We start from the raw sequence: 22203 nt of genomic DNA on the forward strand, positions 1-22203 counted from the left end.
CCCTCCTTATAAGATGTATATGAAATAGAATTAAAATTTTTCCATCTGTAAGTTGTTGACAAAATAGTTGAGACAGTACTATGAAACTCTATTTTCCTTTAGAACAGTTTTTGAAAATGTCTTTATTTTTGAAGGGGATTACATTTCAGTTGAGTACTAGAGAAGAAAACCTGACCCCATTCCAGAGAAAAGAGGGATTATCATGAAATAATTGATATAGGAAATGATTGTCCAAAGCTGCATTTAGGTGAAAAGCTGATGGAACCTTGTAATTGATGGATCAGACTGATAGCTTAACATCACAAAAGGTGAGCCAACTAGACTTTATGTTCCCCAGATGTCACGTGATAGAATTATGCAATACTATTTATGCAATCTTTTTGCTAAATACTGATCTGGCCTCGATATATCAGTTTACAGAAAGTACAGGAACAGAAAAATAGGTTAAATTCAGCCACAGGTTTGAATTAGTAAAATGATATGATTTTTAGATTTGTTGCCAAGTAATGCAAGGAGAGGGAGGTGTGGGTGGGGGTATAAATGAAGCAAAATTGGCCATGCATTGACAACTATTGGAGCAGAATGATGGATACACATATGGATTTGTCATACTATTCTAGCTGTTAGTTTATCTGGTTGAAATTTCTCCATGATGGAGAAAGAGAGAGAGACAGAATAAAGAAGTAAAGACAACAAGTTGGATAACTATTTTGAGAAATTCTGCTATAAAAAGGATAAGAGGAAGGAAAAGATGGAAGAAGATAAGATATTTTAATAAAGGAGATACTACCATGTGTCTATCTCTTTACTACAATTCCTAGTCCAAACAAAAGGAAGAAATGGATGATATAAGAGAGAGGTAACAGAGGAAGTAATGTTTTTTTTTTTTAAGATTTTATTTATTTATTTGACAGACAGAGATCGCAAGTAGGCAGAGAGGCAGGCAGAGAGAGAGAGAGGAGGAAGCAGGCTCCCCGCTGAGCAGAGAGTCCGATGTAGGACTCGATCCCAGGATCCTGAGACCATGAACTGAGCCGAAAGCAGAGGCTTTAAACCACTGAGCCACGTAGGTGCCCCAAGGAAGTAATGTTCTTGAGTAGGGGAGAGCAGATGATGTCGAGGACACAGTGGAGAGGGTGGCCCAAGCTCAGAACTTGACAGTATTTATTGTCCCAGGAAGGAATGCAGAGTGTGGGCAGAGCTGTAGGAGTATAGGTTGATTAGGTGCTATGGGGTCTCTTCTGGCTACTTATAAATCTCAGTGAAATCAGGAGAAAGGAGAGGTGAAGTTTACAGAAACAGGAGGTGGGAAATGGTTATCTCCAGCTAGAGATATGCAATGGGGTTATCAAGCAGTGAGGAGGGCCTGCTTGGATTTTTTAAGACCATTAGCAAGTGCCATCAATGTCCTAAGGGCAGAACTATGTTTCCACAGAACCATTTCTCCTGAAGCATGTTGAGCTGCTCATGTGCAATCCCAGAATAGGGAGAGAGCCATCGAGTTCTGCAGAGAGTTGGGTTTTTCCAGGTTCTGCAGAGAGTTGGGTTTTTCCAGGTGAGTATGGTGAGGGAGAACAGTGCAAAAGAGCTGAGTAGCACCTAGAATCCAAGATGGGCAAGAGGTAAATGAGCGCATGAAGAAGACAGTTTTCAAGTCAATGAACTAAAGATTTTTGTGGGGTCAAGGAATTACCTTAATAAAAACAGCAAAGACAAACAAGGTGACGAGACAGGAGGAATTACATAATTCCTAAAAAAGGAGGGGGAAGGATGTTGAAACATTTTGGGAGTAGTACTACGGGTGTAATAAGATACAGCGTAGGAGCACCTGGTGGCTCATGATTAAGCACCTGCCTTTGGCTCAGGTCATCATCTCAAGGTCCTGGGATTGAGCTCTGCATCAGGCTGCTTGCTCAGTAGAGAGCCTGCTTTACCCCCTCCCTCTGCCTGCTGCTCCCCTTCCTGTGCTCCCTTTTTCTTGGTCAAATAAATAAATAAAATCTAAAAAAAAAAAAAAAGAAAAGAATAATGAGAGACTGAGGCTCAGTAGGATCAAGGTCACTGGGAGACAGGATCTCAAGGGAATGGAAGTCCAGGATATTAAATGGATTGCTCACATGAGGACTGAAGTTACTGAGACAGAGCAGGGACTGGGCTGACGTCCCCTCAATCCTCACCACAAAATCCAGCAATCCTCGATACAACTCTGCTCTCGCAGGAATGTGAAAACAGGATGCTCAGCAAAGAGGGACTTCACTGGCAAAGACCAAGTCACAGGACTGCAGTTGGACCCCAGCACTGACCTTTCACTGACTTTTCCCCTCATTATAATACTAACACGCCCAGGGTGAAGATTTAACATGCTAATGAGAAACGATAGACATGAAGAAGCAGCTTTTGTCCCCCTGTGCCAGTGTGCCCAACTTCCTGGATCTCTCCCCACCCCCACACGCTTATGTAGTTGTGAATGCAGGTGAGGTCCAGAGCCAAGAGCCAAGAGAGAATTTTTGAGATGCCTTTGGTACAAAAGATGATTTTATTTATTTATTTTTTTAATACTGTATTTATTTGAGAGATAGAGTACACGAGAGAGAGCAAGCACAAATGGAGGGGCAGAGGGAGAGGGAGAAGTAGACTCCCTGCTGAGCAGGGAGCCTGACATGGAGCTTGATCCCAGGAGCTTGGCATCATGACCTGAGCTGAAGGCAGATAACTGACTGAGCCACCCAGGCGCCCTAAAAGGTGGTTTTATTAAAGCATGAGGACAGCACCTGTGGGCAGAAAGAGTCACCTGTGCAGTGGTGAGAAGCAATTGATTATATACTTTGGGGGTGGGGGAAGTAAAGACAAGGGAGTTTTGAAGTGGATTTTCACGTGCTAAAGAAGACTCACAGGAAATCTGAGGCCTTGCTATTGTCAACCCAAGGTTGTTTTTCCCTCTAGCAAGGCACTAACGTGAAGACAGTTGGGTGCTTCCTGGAGGAAGCTTTGCCCGCCTCAAGTATTTGTCGGTGGGTTGCAGGTTATGCCATTTAATTTTATCTACATTTCCTTCTGAAAGTCAGGTTATTGATAATGCTTTTTTTTTTTTCCCCTGGGGCACCTGGTTGGCTCAGTTGGTTAAGCCTCTGCCTTCAGCTCAGGTCATGATCCCAACGTCCTGGAATTGAACCCTGCATCAAGCCCTGCATCGGGCTCTCTGCTTGGCAGGGAGCCTGCTTCCCCCTCTCTCTCTGTCTTCCTCTCCACCTACTTGTAATCTCGCTCTTTCTGTTAAATAAATAAATAAAATTATTTTAAAAATGCTTTTTTCTTCTAAATTACTAAGACATTTATAACTGAGGGAGACACATGTCTTGCTGGAGAGTGATCTGCTCTAAGCTAACCATTTGTTTTTCCTTCCCTTAGCTTTAGGGCAGCCAGGAGGGCCTGGGGAATGTCACCCACCTGGGAGTGGGGAGGGCGGGACTGTGAGGTGTGAGCTTGTGCTTTGTCCTCAGTTTGCCTTCTCCTCCCTCATCACTTAGAAGTCACTCCTATCCTGCCTTAGCTTCCTTAAAAACTTTCCTGGCCTTTGTTCTGAGAGCCGGCATGAAGGACCCTCTTTGTGGTGTCTCCCTTATGCTCGAGCCTTGCCTGGAAATTCCCATTTGGCCCCAGTCAATTTGTACTGCTTGGAGAGCCCAAGGATCCAAGTCAGGAACATTACCAACAAGAATGATGGAGAATGACCAATAATTGAGAATGACCATAAACTAGCACAAAAGAGAAAGGATCTGCAGAACAATAGAACACATTTTTTTCTAGGTAAGATCTGATATAGGACTAACAACATCAAGACACCTCTGGTTGAAGTTTATTAACTTATGAACAAAGAAAAAATTACATAAGCAGCCAGGAAGAGTAAGTGAGGCTTTACAATACTACATTTGAATTCAGTTCTGACACTAACTGGGATTAGCATCAGAACCCACAGGTTTAAAGGCACAGTCCCCATAAGACTTTCCTCACTTTGGATGTTAACTGCAGGTTCAGGGGTTCCCAGGCCACCTAAACCTCTGGGCAACTGGCTACAAAATCAGGGGGTCCCACAACTCCCTCATGTTCCTTAAGCCACTAGAATTCAAAGAACTCAAAGAAGAGCTATAGTTAGGAGTACAGTTTTATTACAAATAACTTAGATCAGTGCTAGCCAAATGAAGAGAAACATAAAGCAAAGTCTGAGAGGGTTCCAAATATAGAGCTTCTGTGCTCCCTCCCCATGGAATCAGGGCACGTCACCCTCCCAGTACATTTGATGAGTTCAACAAACAGGAAGCTTCACCAGGTTTTTATCAGGGAATCATTAGCCAAGTGACTACAGTCAATCTCCAGTTCTCTCCCCAGACACTGGGCTAGCTTCAAAGCTCCAACCTTGTAATCACATGGTTGACCTTTCTGGTGACCTGACCCTTCCTCCTGAGTCATCTTGCTAGGATAAACTTGGGTGTCATTTATGGGCTTCATGACGGATGCCAGAGTTGCTCAATTGGTGAAGCATCTGCCTTAGGCTCAGGTCATAATTCCAGGGTCCTGGAATCAGTTCCACATCCGACACCTTGCTCAGCAGGGAGTCTGCTTCTCCCTCTGCCCCCTGCTTCCCCTGCTTGTGCTCTCTTTCTCTCTGACAAATAAATACATACAATCTTTAAGGGGTTTCATGAATAACAAAGGCACTCCTGTTACTCAGGAATTCTAAGGACTTAGAGTCTCCAGTGACAGAAACCAAGGACAAAGGCCAGTCAATTTTTTTATTGTGCAATAGACACGTACCAGGAGAAAAGAACTTGGTTGACCTTGGGCTCCTCCAAAGTAATATTTAATGCCAAATAACAGTGGGACAAGGTCCACAGTTTTCTGAGGGAAAGAAAATTTAACAAAAGAAACTCAGACCCAGCCAAGTTATTCTCCATATAAAGTCAGTAAGCAGGCATTATCAACCAAGCAAGAGAACACAGTTATTATAAGCCCTTGTGAAGAAAAAAAAAATCTCCTAGATGTTAAATTCATCCAATAAAGAAAAACAGTAAAGAATGCAAGGAAAGAGAAGCTATATGAAAAGGACTATTCGTAGCACTGAATCCCACTTAGACATTAGATCAAGGTTTCTTAGCCATAGCACTTAGGTTAGGAGCTGGATAATTAATTCTTTGTTGCAGAGGCTGTCTTGTGCATTGGAAGATGTCTACCAGCCCTTCTAGTCTCCACCCACTAGATGCCAATAGCATTCCCCCCAGGTGTGACAGACATTGCCTTACATCCCCTTAGGGCACAACTGCCCCCCCCCAACCTTGGGAATCAGTGACAAACTAATGCTTGGTAACTGAGGAAGCTATGGTTATAGAAGAGAATGTACTGGTCTCCAAACCTGGCAATAATATAACAGACATCAAGGGGCTACGGGAAGGGAGATAAGAGAAACAGAATGAACCAATTGATTAATTTCTTAAAGTAGATATTGATTGATACAGTTTAATTAGAAAAATGTAGGTTTAAAAATTATTCCAATCACTTAAGGTTTTCCTTAACTTTGGTGGGATCTTTTAGGAACTAATGACATGTCTAGTTAAGAAGCACCTATGTGGGGGGTGCCTGGGTGACAGTTGGTTAAGCATCTAACACTTGATCTCAGATCAGGTTTTGATCTCAGGGTCATGATTTCAAGCCCCTCACTGGGCTCCACACTGGGCATGGAGCCCACTTAAAATAAAAATAAAAAATAAATACCTTCCTGGTATTTGACTATTCTTCAGTTTTGCTTCAATTGTTTTTCTGTGGGTTACAGTTCAATATCATTTTACTTAAAATATTGTGCATATCCCAGACCCACTTTTTATCAGTTTATCTACCTACCTTCCCTCTGTAAATATGCCCAGTGTAATATGTAAAATGATGTGAGCCCAGAGTTATTAACAGTTGCTTTTTTGTGGTGATATTTGAAATGGTTTTTTACCATCCTCTTTGCATTTTTCTATGTTGCTAGAATTTTAAAATTAACATGAATTACTTACATATAAAAATATTTATTCTCTGTTTTCCTGGGCTTTTTTAAGTATATAATTTTCATAGATATGGCTTCTTCACTCACTCACTTAACAAATATTTACTGAATGCCTGTTATGTGTTGGGCCCTGTTCTACCTATCTGAAATTCAGTAATGAGTGAACAGTTAAAGTACTTGCATTCTAGTTGGCCTGGAATGGGCTAACAAAGGCCTTTGGTATAATATTAATTATGCATAGAGGCTACAGCCTTATTCCTGATTCATTAAAGGCCTCCAATATTTTACCATAAAATGTTTCTAGTATTTCGGGGCACCTGGGTGGCTCAGTCAGTTAAGCATCTGCCTTCAGCTCAGGTCATAATCCCAGAGTCTGGGATTAAGCCCCATATCAGGCTCCCTGCTCAGTAGGAGCCTGCTTCTACCTCTCCCTTTGCCTGCTGCTCTGCCTACTTGTGATCTCTCCTTGTCAAATAAATAAAATCTTTAAAAAAATGTTTCTAATGTTTCAGTATCAAATTAAGTTGTTGATATCCATTAGTTATCATACTAAAGAAATTCCCTTCTATTTGTATTTACTTTCAAGGGCAATGAGCCCCCACTGAATCAACTCTGAGCCACCCAGGCACCCCTTCTTTTACCTTTTTTAGGATAAACTCAAACTGGTCAGAATGGATGTTTGGTTTTTGTACATTGCTGATTTCAGTTTGTTAATAATTTACTTAAGGCTTTTAATTTATGTTCAGTTTTTCAGTTTGCCTGTGATTTTCTTTTTAGCAGTGTTCTTGTCTAAAAATGCTATCAATGCTATCTTAACCTCAAAAAATGAGATGGGGGCAGCTGGGTGGCTCAGTTGGTGAAGAATCAGCCTTTGGCTCAGGTCATCATCTCAGGTCCTGGGATCAAGCCCCGTGTTGGGCTCCCTGTTCAGTAGGAAGTCTGCTGTAGATTTTCTCTCTTCTTCTCCCTCTGCCCCTCCCCCCACTTGTGTGTGCTCACTTTCTCTCTCTCTCTCAAATAAATAAATAAAATCTTTTGAAAATATAAGATGGGATGGCTTCTACTCTGGGAAGATGGAGGAGACAGACCTTTCTCTTTTCTCCTGCTAAGTACAACAAAAAGTCCTAACATATAAAATGTCCTAAAAGTCCTGACATTTCTATAAAACAAACATAAGAAACTCTGGAAGGTATAGAGAGGAAGGCAGACTGGTTACAGACTTTGGGACGTAAGGAATGACACAAAGGTCAGTTCCCTGGGTTTTCTTTCTGGCCCATATATCCTAGACTTGGGAGTTGAATAAGCTGAAAACCTGGAAACACCAACAGTACCACCACCAACAACAAGAAAAAAACAGAAAAAGCCTGCCATCTTTCATCAAAGGGCCAAGAAAGGAGAAGACCAGCAAGACAGAATACTTTTAAACATCAAATCCTCTACGCTAGCCAAGTACCCCAGAAAAAAATCATGGCTCCACCCATCTTTATGCCAACAAAGGTAGAATGGGAAGCCTAGACTCCTACTCTCATGAGGCTGTATCCCCGCACCCTCCACTGGGATAGCATCAGAGAATGCCAAGTAGGGAGCAAGCCCGTGTCAGTAGAGACCCCATAAGGAGTTGGAACTCACCCTATCCAGCACTAAAAAGCAACTCCTCCCAATCCCAGTTTCATTGGAGACTTAGTGGAGAACCTGGAATACTATATTTATCTGGCATTAATGAGAACCCAGACTACTATATTTATCTGGCATTAATGAGGTGGTGTCCTCTCACTTTCCCTGCCAGAACACTGTGGAACTAAGGCAGTTAAAATGGATGGTTTAAATGAGATTGAGAATCTGATTATATAATATAAAACTATTCAGGTTTCAAATGAAAATCACTCACCATACCAAGAACCAGGAAGTTCTCAAACTGAATAAAAAAAAAAAAGATAATCAATAGATGCCAATAGATGCCAAGACCAAGATGACAAAGATGTTAGAAGCACCTGACAAAGGTTTTAAAGCAGCCATGATAAAAATGCTTCAACAAGCAATTACAAATACAAATGCTTGAAACATCAAAGCCTCCGCAAATGAATAGACAATATTAAAAAGAATCAAATGGAAATTTTAAAACTAAAAAATACAATTAGAAAATATGATAAGAGAAATAAAAAGCTAATTGTGTGGACTCAACAGCAGAATGGGAGGAAGAGAAGGAAATAATCAGTGAACTAGAAGATAGAATAGAAATTACCCAATAGTAATGAGAGAAGCCAGCTGAATGGAAAACAAAACAAAGCAAAGCAAAAAATAACAACCAAAAAAGAAAAAAAACAAAAACAAAAAGAAGAAGAAGAAAAGGAAAAAAAAAAAGGAATAAAAAGAACTGAGGCTCAGAGACTGTGGGGCTATTACAAAAGATCTAAGATTGTATCATCAGAATCCCAAAAGGGGAGAGACAGAGGAAAAGAGGACAGAGCTGGAAAATAAATAATGACTGAAAGTTTCTCGAATAATGACTGAAAATTTTTCATCAATATATATATATATAAATACATACACACAAGAACCAATAGGAGTTTATTGCAGGGAAGCAAGCTGGTTTAGTGATTAAAAATCAATCCAAAAATCAATTTTTGGTTCAGTTGGTTAAGCAGCTGCCTTCAACTCAGGTCATGATTCCAGAGTCCTAGGATTGAGCCCATGTTGTGTCGGGCTCCCTGTTCAGTGAGGAGTCTGCTCTCCCTCTCCCTCTGGCCCTTCCCCTCGCTCATGCACTCCCTCCCTCAAATAAATAAATAAAATCATCAAAAAAAATCAATCAGGGTAATCCACCTTATTGATAGGCTAACAAATAAAAATCACGATTATATTAATTGATATAGGAAAGGTATTTGCCAAAATTCAAGGCTTATTCATGATAAAGACTTTCAGAAAAAGAGGAATAGAGGAGAACTTCCTTAACTTGATAAACAGCATCTACAAAAACCCTACAGCTCACATGACCCTCAAGCATGAAAGACTGGACGCTTTCTTCCTAATATCGGGGAAAATGCAAAGGAGCAGATCTGCTCCTACCGTTCTTATTCAACATAATACTGTAATTCTAGGTGAGGCAATTAGGCAAGAAAAGGAAATAAAAGGCACTCAGATCTGCAAGACAAAAGTAGGGGGAGGCATTAAGATGGAGGAGGAGTAGGGGACTGAAATTCTTCTAGACAGTTACCGAATCATTCCGAATACCTATGAAATCAACCAGAGATCTGAGAAAAGATTATTACAATTCTACAAATAGAACAGCAACCACTTTTTGGAAGATAGGAGGTATGTAGACATGAATCCAAGGCAATATATCAGAAGATAAACTGGGGGGGGGGGGCTTCCTAAGCCAGGTACTGGAAAGTATTATAAGCAGCAGAGCACAAAACCAGAAATTTTACATGAAACATGTTCAGGGTATGAAGCAGGGCAGAATCCCAGGTGGGACAGCGTGATCTCAGGATCCCCAGCATCACAAAAAGAATGGGGGTGCCTGAGTTCCCCAAGCACTGGAGCAGGGAAGCTGGCTGCAAACAGTGAGTCCAGGAGCTAGCGACTGCATTCTCAGCAGGGGCCCAGCATGAGGCAGAATGGATGCTTGAGGAGACCCCCCTCCCCAAGGAGGAGTGGCACAGGTATGTGCCACAGGAGTCTGTAACATTTGGAGACTCTAAACAGGGTCATGTGCCTAAGCTAAAAATGCTCAGCCACAGCCTCAGTGAACCCAGAGTTCAGACAGAAATCAGGGAGACAAGAGTGATGGACTGCTTTTCTGTAAGGGCCCACTAGATGGGGTGGGCAGGGGGAACAGCACGAACTTTCAGCTCTGGGGTTGAGATCAGGGCACCACCATTTTCAGCCCCACAATGGCTCGGAGCCACTCGCACTGAACCCAGACTCCCAGCAAAGTCAGTGTGATTCTGCAAAGGCAAAGACACCTGAGAATCAGTGCAACAGGCCCCTGCCCCAGGATACCAGCAGGAAATTCCAGCTAATACTAAGTTTACTGCAAAACTCCAGCTCTCGGGGGGAAAGCAGTATCAGCATTCATGCTTTTTTCTTATTATTCTTTAGTTTCTCGGTTTTATATTTTTTTCCCTTTCCAGCTATTTTCTTACTTTATCAATTCTTCTTTAAAGTCTCTTTTAATTCTCATTTTTACATTTATGTTTTACAAATGTATTTTTCATTTGTGGCTTCCTACATTGTATTTAATTTTATTTTTGTGTATATATATATATATTTTTTTTTTCTTTCTTTCTTTCCTATTTTGGGATCGAGTTTCTTCTAACAGACCAAAATATACCGAGGATCTACTTTATTGTTTGTGTTCAACTTCTGTTTGATTTTTTGTTTATTTGTTTGTTTTGTTTCTGTTCTCTTCTGATTTGCTTAGTGTATATTTTTCTGGTGGTGTTGTTGCTATTTTTATATTATGTCTCTCTCTTCTGTTCTTTTCTGGAAACAATGACAAGATAGAAGAACTCACCCCAAAAGAGAAAACAAGAGGCAGTACTCACTGCCATGGATTTCATGAATGTGGATATAAGTAGGATGTCAGAACTAGAATTCAAACAATTACAAAGATACTAGCTGGGCTTGAAAAAAAGCATAAAAGACACTAGACAATCCCTTGTTGGAGAAATAAAACAACTAAAATCTAACCAGGTCAAAATAAAAAACATTACTTACTGAGATGCAATAAAAAATAGAGGCTCTGATCAAAAGAAATGAAATCTTGCCATTTGCAATGATGTGGATGGAACTAGAGGGTATTATGCTGAGTGAAATAAGTCAACCAGGAAAAGACAATTGTCATATGATCTCCCTGATATGAGGAATTCAAGAGGCAGAGTGGGGAGTTTGGGGGTAGGGGAAGAAAAAATGAAACTAGATAGATGGGATGCCTGGGTGGCTCAGTTGGTTAAGCGGCTGCCTTCGACTCAGGTCATGATCCGGGGGTCCTGGGATCGAGTCCCGCATGGGGCTCCTTGTTCATCATGGAGCCTGCTTCTCCCTCTGCCTCTGCCTGCCCCTCTGTCTGCCTGTGTTCACTCTCTCTGACAAATAAGTAGATTTTTTTAAAAATCTTAAAAAAAATGAAACAAGATGGGATCAGGAGGGAGACAAACCATAAGAGACTCTTAATCTCATAAAATAAACTAAGGGTTGCTGGGGAAAGGGAGGGTGTGGAGAGGGTGGTTGGGTTGTAGACCTTGGGGAGGGTATGTGATATGGTGAGTGCTATGAAGTGTGTTAGCCTGATCATTCACAGACCCGTACCCCTGGGGCAAATAATACATTATATGTTAATAAAAATAATTTTTTTAAAAAATAGAGGCTCTGGGTGCCTGGTTGGCTCAATCAGTTAAGCATCTGCCTTCAGCTCAGGTAGTGATCCCAGGGTCCTGGGATTGAGTCCCACATCAGGCTGCCTGCTACACAGGGAGCCTGCTTCTCCCTCTGTCTCTGCCTCTCTCTTGCACTCTCTGTCTCTCATGAATAAATAAGTAAGATCTTTAAAAAACAAAACAAAAACAATGAGGCTCTAATTGCTAGAATAAATAAGGCCGAAGAGAGTCAGTGATATAGAAGACAAATGATGGAGAACAAGGAAGCTGAGAAAGAGAGATAAACAACTACTGGATCATAAGGGGATGATTTAAGAGATCAGTGATACCATAAAGCAAAACCATATTAGAATAATTTTGATCCCAGAAGAAGAAAGGGTGGGGCAGAAGGTATACTGGAGCGAATTATACTGGAGAACTTCCCTAATTTGGGGAAGTAAACCGGCATCAAAATCCAGGAGGCCCAGAGAACCCCTTCAAAATCAGTAAAAATAAGCCAACACCCTGACATCTAATAGTGAAACTTCCAAATCTCAGAGACAAAATCCTGAAAGCAGTTCCAGACAAGATGTCATTACCCACCAGGGTAGAACCATAAGACTCATCCATAGAGACCTGGCAGGCCAGAAAGGTCTGGCATGATATAGTTAGAGTGCTCAATGAGAAATATATACAGCTAAGAATACTTTATCCAGCAAGGAATATTCAGAATTGAAGAAGAGATAAAGCACTTCCAGGACAAACTAAAAACATGATTAAAAAAAAGAAAAGAAAGAAACTAAAAGAACTTGGGATCACTAAACCAGCCCTGCAAGAAATATCAAAGGGGATACTTTAAGTGAAGAGACAGCCCCAAAATAACAAAGACCAGAAACAAACAGAAATAATATATAGAAACAGTGACATAACAGGTAATACAATGACACTAACTTCATGTATTTCAATAACTACTCTGAATGTAAATGGGCAACTCCACTCAAAACACACAGGGTATCAGATTGGAGAAAAAAAACAGACCCATCCACACAATGTCTGCAAGAGACTCATTTTATTTATTTATTTAAAAATAATTTTTGAAGATTTTATTTATTTATTTGACAGAGAGACATCGCAAGTAAGCAGAGAGGCAGGCAGAGAGAGGGGGGGGGAAACAGGCTTCCCATTGAGCAGAGAGCCTGATGTGGGGCTCAATCCCAGGACCCTGGGATCATGACCTGAGCTGAAGGCAGAAGCATTTCACCCACTGAGCCACCCAGGCACCCCATAAAGACATAAAGACACCTCCAGATTGAAAGTGAGGGTGTGTAGGGGCACCTGGGTTAAGCCTGTGCCTTCAGATCAGGCCATGATCTCAGGGTTCTGAGATGCCCCACATCAGGCTCTCTGCTCAGCGGGGAACCTGCTTCCCTCTCTCTCTCTGCCTACTTGTGATGTCTCTCTCTATCAAATAAATAAATAGAATTTTTAAAAAACTAAAAAAAAGAAAAAGAAAGAAAGAACGTGAGGGGGTGGAGAGCTATTTATCATGCTCCTGGACATCAAAAGAAAGCTGGGGTGGCAATTCATGTATCAGACAAATTAGATTTCAAACCAAAGACTGTAATACGAGATGAAGGACAGTATACCATAATTAAAGGGTCCATCCAACAAGAAGATCTAATCAAGGAGGTAAAGGATTTGTACTAAAAAAATTACAGAATACTTAAGAAAGAAATTGAGGAAGACACAAAGAAATGGAAAAACATCCCATGCTCATGGATTAGAAGAATAAATATTGTTAAAATGTCTATGCTACCTAAAGCAATCTACACATTTCAAGAAATCCCTATTAAAATACTACTGACATATTTCACAGAGCTGGAACAAATAATCCTAAAACATGTCTGGAATCAGAAAAGGCACTGAATAGCCAGAGGAATACTGAAAAAGAAAACCAAAGCTAGTGGCATCACAAATCTTGACTTCAAGCTGTACTGCAAAGCTGTAATCATCAAGACAGTATGGTACTGGCATGAAAGCAGACACATAGTTCAGTGCATCAGAACACGGAACCCAGAAATGGACGCTCAAATCTATGGCCAACTCTTCTTCAGCAAAGCAGGAAAAAATATCCGATGGGAAAAAGACAGTCTCTTCAACAATGGTGTTGGGAAAATTAGACTGTCATGTGCAAAAAAACCGAAACTGGACTATTTTCTTACACCATACACAAAAAACCCTCAAAATGGATGAAAGACCTCAATGTGAGACAGGAACCCATCCAAATTCTAGAGAAGAACAGAGGCAGCAACCTCTTTGACCTCAGCTGCAGCAACTTCTTGCTAGACACATCTTCAAAGGCAAGGAAAAGGAAAGCAAATGTAAACTCTTGGGACTTCATCAAGATAAAATCTTTTGCATAGCAAAGGGAATAGTCAACAAAACCAAAAGACAAACAACAGAATGTGAGAATATATTTGCAAATATCTTTTCAGATAAAGGGCTAGTATCCAAAATCTATAAAGAACTTATCAAACTCAACACCCAAAAAGAAACAGAAAATAGAGTCAAGAAATGGACTGAAGGGGCACCTGGGTGGCTCAGTGGGTTGAAGCCTCTGCTTTCGGCTCAGGTCATGATCCCGGGGTCCTGGGATGGAGCCCCGCATCCATCCCTGCTGAGCAGGGAGCCTGCTTTCCTTCCTCTCTCTCTGCCTGCCTCTCTGCCTACTTGTGATCTCTGTCTGTCAAATAAAAAAAAAAAAATGGACTGAAGACGTGAACAGACATTTCTCCAAAGAAGACATAGAAATGGCCAACAGACACATGAAAAATGCTAACATCACTTGGCATGAGGGGACTACAAATCAAAACCATAATGAGATACCACCTATCATCTGTCAGAATGACTAAAATTAACAAGTCAGGAAACAACAGATGTTGGCGAGGATATGGAGAAAAGGAAACCTTCTTACACTGCTGGTGGGAATGAGAACTGGTACAGCAACTCTGGAAAACAGTATGTAGGTTCCTCGAAAAGTAAAAAACAGAGCTACTCTATGACCCAGCAATATCCTATGACCCAAAAGATACAAACATAGTGAGGCACCTGCTCCCCAATGTTTATAGCAACAATGTCCACAATAGCCAAACTATGGAAAGAGCCCAGATGTTCACTGACAGAAGGATGGATAAAAAAGATGTGAGATATATATATATCTATATATAGATATATATATAGATATATATCTATATATAGATATAGATATATCTATATATAGATATATATATATATATATATATATATATATATATATATATTTATGGGAATATTACTCAGCCATCAAAAAAGGGAATCTCACCATTTGCAATGACATGGATGGAACTAGAGGGTATTATGTTAGGCAAAACAAGTCGATCAGAGAAAAATACCATATGATTTTGCTCATACATGAAATTTATGAAACAAAATAGAGGATCACAGGGGAAGGGAGGGAAAAATAGGGCAAAATCAGAGAGGGAGAAACACCATAAGAGACTTTTAACTACAGGAAACAAATTGAGGGTTGCTGGTTGAGGTGGGTGGGGGAATTGGGTAACTGGGTGATGGGCATTAAGGGGCCATGGGATTCAAAGAGCACGGGGTGTTATATGCAACTGATGAATCACTGAGGTTTACCTCTGAAACTAATAATATGCTCTTTGTTAATTAATTGAATTTAAATTTAAAAAATTGTATCGGTAAAAAAAATGAAACAAGTAAAACTGTCCCTGTTTGCAGATTATATGATTATCCACATAGAAAATCCCAAATAATCAACAACCAAAACTTCACTGAACCAAAAAGAGTCCAATAAATTCCTCATTTTGCTTAAGTGAATCTAAATTGGGTTTCTGTCACATGTAACTGAAAAAATTATTTATTTATTCATTTACCCATCAATTACTTATTAAATGCCTAAAATTTGTCAGTAAGTGTTCTAGACAATTGTTGTAACGCATCACAACAATGATATATCAGCAAACAAAACAAATTTCTTACTCTTAAGGGTGGTGGTAAGAGATGTAAAAAGTTAAAACAGATTAAAGAGAAAAATTGAGGCATGCTATTTTAGAAAATGTAGTAAGGGAAGACCTCTTTGATAGGATACCTCAACAAATGGGGATTTAGCCAAGGGGTATCTAAGGGAAGAGTGTTCCAGGAAGTGGAAATACCCCAAGGCTGGAACATGCATGGTATGTTAAAAAAAAAAAAAAAAAAAAAAAAAAAAGCAAGGGTGCCAATGTGGCCCCAGCTGAGTAAGGGGAGGAGGAGCAGGTGATGGGTCAGTGAGAACCCTGTGCCAGATCACACAGTTCCTTGTAGTCAAGGTAAGGACTTGAGATTTTACCTGGAGTAAACTGGGAAGTACTGCAGGATATGAGCAAAGAAGCAACCTGAGAGCATTTATGTTTAGTCCTGACCAGTTCAACAGATAAACACAGGAACTGGTTCTCTGCGGTCTAGAACAACTCAAATGTGCCACTTAACTTCTTTCTTTTCCATTTCAAAACTCTTCTATGTCCTCTTCCATACTTTGCTCTTTCTTCCTTCTGAGATAAAACTACCCCTTCACAAGTCCAAACCCTCCAGCAACTCCATGGTCACTTCCCTTCCTGTGAATAAATTACTTTCCCAGTCCCCACCCCCCACCAGCAAAACCTTGCAGTGTATTTAAATCATTAACTATGAATTGGAGGGTGGCAGGAGATTGCATAAACTTTGAGCATAATCTTAGCCCAGCACTCTGGCTCCTCCCTCTGGAATGTCTCCACCAATCCAGGAAAGGCCCTCTGGGTATGTCTTGCGTCTCCCAGTTGTCAGACTACAACTTCTCACTCTTCTTTTGCCTACTGCCAGGACTAATACAGAAGCGAGAGTTCAAGTTTCAGGCCTGCTCTCCCAGGACACTGGTCTGCCGTCACCTCCAGCTGTGTCGGAATCTGTCACTTTAGTGAGTACCACCCTATCTGTCTCCTGACATGCACACTTTTGAGCCAAGATAACAAAAAAGCAACCAAAAGCAACAGACCAAACTTTCTCATGGAAGTCTTAGGCAGCCGAAGTGTTTCTATCAGAATTTTTCAGCTGTTGTGTTAGTCTATCTAAGAGTACGTGCACACAAAAAGCTGTAAACATAGGGGTGCCTGGGTGGCTCAGTCGGTTAAGCCCTCCTCCGCACTGATGTTTATACGATATAGAACTTGCATGTCAGATGAGACCACAAATACTTTCACACCCAACTGACCAGCAGTGGTACTTTCTTTCTTAGAAGAGTTTTCTGTGGCTCAGTGCAAACATCTGACTCCTATCTCAACTCTTTTACCTACAAAGAATATTGGAAAGCTGGAAAATAGATGTTGTGAAGTGCTAAGATTAACAAAAAAAAATTTTTTTTTGAGGAGAAGGCAATCATTATCGCTGATCAGGATAATGCTGATATTTTCTTTTTGGAGAACAGACTGGTTAGGCTCATTTTAAGCTCCAACTGACTGGTAAATTTTCTTTTCAATGTATATTTGAAGGATTCTAAATGTAGTGGAGGAAATAGTCTCAAAATTTCATCTTAACTGCACAATAATGGAAACAATTCAAATGACATCAGTAGGGGACTGGCTTAAGAAATTATGGTGCAGGGTGCCTGGGTGGCTCAGTGGGTTAAGCCTCTGCCTTCAGCTCAGGCCATGATCACAGGGTCCTGGGATCGAGTCCCACATGGGGCTCTCTGCTCAGCGGGGAGCCTGCTTCCTCCTCTCTCTCTCTCTCTGCCTACTTGTGATCTGTCTCTCTGTCAAATAAATAAAGAAAATCTTAAAAAAAAAGAAATTATGGTGCAGTTGTTCACTGGAATGCCATGCAGCTCTTTAAAAAAAAACAAAACATAAAAGAAAAATGAAAAAAAAATGAGAAAGATCCTCATGTACTGACATGGACGGACCTTCAAGAATTTGTTATAAAAATTTTTTAAACTATAAGAACAGTGTAGTATTCTAGGCTACCTGTTGTGTCAAAGTGGTGAAGAAATAAGGATCTATAGTCATCTGCTGAAATAATTGGAAAGAAATCCTAAAGAGATACATAGAACTAATCATAGTTCCTGGAGGGAGCGGGTTGGGATGAAACTGGGCAGCTGTGAGATGGGGGAGGGAGAGGGCATATTTTTTTTTTAAGAGAAGGTGGAGGGCCAGATGGAGAGGGAGAGAGAGAATCGTAAGCAAGCTCAATGCCCAGTGTGGAGCCAGACATGGGCTGAACCTCACAACCCTGAGATCATGAACTGAGCGAAAATGAAGAGGCAGGCGCTTAACACACTGAGCAACCCAGGCGGGTGGGTGGTGGGGGTGGGGAGAACGGCGCAATTTTTCACTCCAATTTTTAACATTTTAACATTTAACATTTGAACCATTTGAAGACCTTCTCTAAAAAATTAAAAATAAAGAGAAAAAGTCACAACACTAAAAACATAGTTTTAAGTACTACTTAACTTTTTCCTTCGGTTGGAGGAGTCCTGACACTAATTCTGTAATATGGGAGATAACTTGCGAATGTGTGGGCTCTAACTTGCCAGCAAACAGCAGAGAAGAGTGGTTCCCTCTCGACTCAGGCCTCACTGCCAAACAAGACAACAGTGGGAGGCAGTACTTTACTAATCCGAAACCCTTGGAAGCTCTGGGAAAAATCTTACCTGGGAAACCATTCACCTCAGTTTTCCTGTATTTTTTTAAAGATTTTATTTATTTATTTGTTACAGAGAGAGATCACAAGTAGGCAGAGAGAGAGAGAGAGGAGGAAGCAGGCTCCCCACTGAGCAGAGAGCCCGATGCGGGGCTCCATCCCAGGTCCCTGAGATCAAGACTTGAGCCGAAGACAGAGGCTTAAACCACTGAGCCACCCAGGTGCCCCAACTGCCTGTATTTTAATGTTTCATATCATCTAGTTCTCAGCGATTATCAATATAGATCAGCACTGTCCACAAGAATGTTCTGCAATGATAGAAGTGTTCTGTGTTTGCAGTTACCTATATGCAGTAGCTACTAGTCACATGTGGCTGTTAAGCATTTGAAATGCAGCAAGTGTTTTTAAATAGTACTAAATTTAAATTTAAACAGCCATATATGAACAGTAAACATAGTCATATAAATCTGGTTAAGCAATAGAGGTACATTTCAGGTCTAATATAACATTTAGCTATAGAAATAAACCATACACAAAGTTCTCCCTTCTGAAAACATCATTTATTCATTCAAAAAATAAGCACATACTGCGAACCAAACACTATGTTATTTCCTAGGGATAGTACCATGAACATAACAGACAAAATGCCCACCCTCACAAAACCTACACTGTAGCACCAAAGATCAGAGAACTACAGCCCGCGTTAAATCCAGCCTTCTGTCTGTTTTTATATGGGCTACAAACCAAGAATTTTTTTTAAAGATTTTATTTATTTGACAGACAGAAACCATAAGTAGGCAGAGAGGCAGGCAGGGTGGTGGTGGGGGGGGAGCAGGCTTCCCACTGAGCACAGAGCCCCATGTGGGGCTCGATCCCAGGACCCTGGGATCATGACCTGAGCTGAAGGCAGAGGCTTTAAAACCACTGAGCCACCCAGGCGCCCCACCAAGAATGGTTTTATTTTATATTTTCAAATATTTCAAAAAAGTCAAAAGAGGAATACTAATTTATGACATATGAAAATTTCATGAGGGGCACCTGGGTGGCAAAGTTGGTTGAGTGTCCAACTTTTGGTTTGGGCTCAGGTCATGATCTCACCGTTATGTGATCGAGCCCTGCATCAGGCTCCACCCTCAGTAGGGAGTCTGCTTGGGAGTCTCTTTCTCCCTCTCCTACTGGCCCTCCCCCTGCATGTGCTTTCTCTCTCTCTCAAATAAAAAATCTTAAAAAAAAAAAGAAAGAAAATTGCATGAAGTTCAAGTTTTAATATCCATAAATGGGTTTTGTTTGGAACATAGCCATGCCCATTTAGTCATGTATTGTCTGTCAGTGGCTGCTATCTCAACCAGAGTTGAGGTAAACTCTTGCCACAGAGAACATATGGTGCAGAAAGCCATATTTACTATCTGGACTTTTACAGAAAACGTTTGCTGACCCCCACTCCAGTGGGTGGTTTGTAATAGGCAGGACACAAGGATAAGCACTTGGCATGCATTATCTCATTTAATCTTTGTGACAACTCTCTGATAGAGGTTCCTGCTCCGATAGAGGTTCCCTGCTCAGTGGGAAGCCTGCTTCTCTCTCTCCCACTCCCTCTGCTTGTGTTCCCTCTCTCACTGTGTCTTTCTCTGTAAAATAAATAAATATTTAAAAAGTTATTTATTTATTTAAAAAGTTATTTATTTATTTATTTGAGAGAGAGGAGAGAGAGAGTTCGCACAAGAAGGGGGAGGGGCAGAGGGAGAAGCAGTCTTCCCACCGGGCAGGAGCCCGATGTGGGGCTCTATCCGGGACCCTGAGATCATGACCTGAGCCAAAGTCAGATGCTTAATGATGGAGCCATCCAGGTGCCCAAGAATATACATTTCTCACCAGCTTCCAGGTGATGCTGATCTGCTGGCTCACAGATCACCTCTGGATCAGTGATTCTCAACCTTAATTGCACATTAGCATCCTCTGAGGAAATTTTTAAAAATATGATGCCCTGGCCCCACCCCTAGAGATTTTGATTTAATTGGTCTAAGTCCCAGGCATTGGTATTCAAAAAAAAGCTTTCCTGGTGGTTCAAATACACATCCAGAGTTGAGAATCACTGCTCTACTGAATCCTATTGAACTATAGTAAAGAGAACACTGAAATGGGAATCCACAGACTTGAGTTCTAGTTCTCACTCTGACATGACCTATTGAAGTGAGTTGCTTCCCCTCTCTGGGGTTCCATTTTCTTTCTGAAAAATGAGGAGCTCAAACCGGATGATCTCAGAAGACTCAAGCTCAGTGACTTGTCAGGTCATCACACAAAGATGTGGGAGGGTCAGAAGAAGTGCCTAGATATCCCCGTGCACTGGGTGCAGCAACATGATGCCTGAACACCAGGCCCATTTAGGATTAAACTTTTGGATGATATCCATTATTTGGCAATGCATCTATACAGAAACTCTTCCACATAGCCACACTGCCTTACATACTGCACAGCTAGAGCTGCAGTTACAAATGACTTAATGATAGGGTGCCTGGGTGGCTCAGTCAGTTAAGTGTCGGCTTAGGTCAGGATCTTAGGGTTGTGAGATCCAGCTCTGCATTAGGCTCCATGAGTGAGGCCTGCTTAAGATTCTCTCTCCCTTCCCTCTGTCCCTCCCTCTATAAAAAAATGATTTAATGATTGTGAGAGTAGTATTTCATTGTAGGAAATTTGGAAAATTACAGAAAGTATGAAGAAGAACCCTATAATCTCTAGAACCATGTTTTTAACAACCTTGTTTATGAGGTCTCAGCCAGGTAAATGACATCATGATCAGATGAATTCCCACAGAAACAGGGAGGGCTAGGTGGCATGGAGGGTCCTCCCCCACAAAAGTCCCAAAGGTTAAAGACCTATGATGACATCTCTGGTAAACGCAGCTCCAAGTCTGGACTCGAAGGTTGTGTGGGCTCCTATTGGGAGCATGGGAACTACAGCCTATAAACTAAATGATTTTTGACAGTTCTTTCATGCCTAATTGGTACTAGGTTACTCTATTTCTTCACTTATGGATTATCCACTGTGGAAATTTCTCCTTAACATGTCTCTATGACTTTTGAAATGCAGGTGAAATATATTAGATATCTTTGCTTTCACTGGGAGTAACTGGGTGACTCAGACCTTTACTTCTTTTGAAATGCATATGGAAGACAATAGCATGCAGTACATAGTCAGGAAAATGGGCTGGGACCAGACAGCTCTAGGTTCAAATCCAGCTAGTGCCTTTGTGGTGTACTGAATGTTTGTGCCTCTCTCCAAATTCATATGTTGAAAACTTAACCCCCAAAATGTGATGGTATTTGGAGGTGGGGTCGTTGGGAGGTAATTAGGTTTAGATGAGGTCATAAGGATGAGGCCCCAATGACAGGCTTAGTATCCTAATAGAAGAAAAACCAGAGCTCTCACTCTCTCTACCATGTGAGTACATAAAGAGAAAGTGGTCACCTGCAAGTCAGGAACAGAGCCCATACTGGGGAACTGAATTGGCTAGCACTTAATCTTGGACTTGCCAGCTTCCAGAACTGTGAGAAATAAATGTTGTTTTGTCCAGCCTGTCTATAGTATTTTCTTATGGTGGCCAGAGTTCACTAAGACAGCCTCTTAGTAATGTTTTCTATCTGTAAACAGAGATGATAATATCCACTTCACAGAGTTACTCTGAAAATTTACTAATTTCATATGTAAGTAAAGCAATGAGTACAGTGTTCGAAACATATTGAGTGTTCAGAAAATGGCACTTGTATGATGACTATAAATAATAATAATAATAGAACTTAGCTACTTTGTGGTATGGCTACCTTTAGGACAGAGACAAATGCATGTTCATTAGCTTGTCTTTTGGATGAACCGGTTTCTGTGGAAATCCTGAGTGCTAACACATCCAGCAAGACTGATGCTAGCTCTTGTCACCATGGAGACATTACTTCGTGTCAAGTGTTTTCAGCGCCTCGCAATCCCTGGTTCTGTGAGAGTACTACATAAAGATTATAGAACAGTTTCACCTCAGAATTTTTCCAATTATGAATCTATTAAACAGGAATTCACTGGAGATTCCAGAGTATTTCAACTTTG

General features: G+C 41.0%; 1 long non-coding RNA gene across 1 annotated transcript; it reads left to right on the forward strand.

The window, feature by feature from the left end:
- Positions 1–260: 260 nt before the first annotated feature.
- Positions 261–22155, forward strand: LOC123389709. Its single transcript, XR_006604336.1, has 3 exons — positions 261–308; positions 16297–16390; positions 21936–22155. It is a non-coding gene; the product is annotated as an uncharacterized LOC123389709 (long non-coding RNA).
- Positions 22156–22203: the final 48 nt, after the last annotated feature.

This window comes from Mustela putorius, unplaced genomic scaffold (assembly GCF_011764305.1).
Source record: "Mustela putorius furo isolate JIRA1106 unplaced genomic scaffold, ASM1176430v1.1 tig00004007_pilon_pilon_pilon, whole genome shotgun sequence".
Lineage (NCBI taxonomy): Eukaryota > Metazoa > Chordata > Mammalia > Carnivora > Mustelidae > Mustela > Mustela putorius.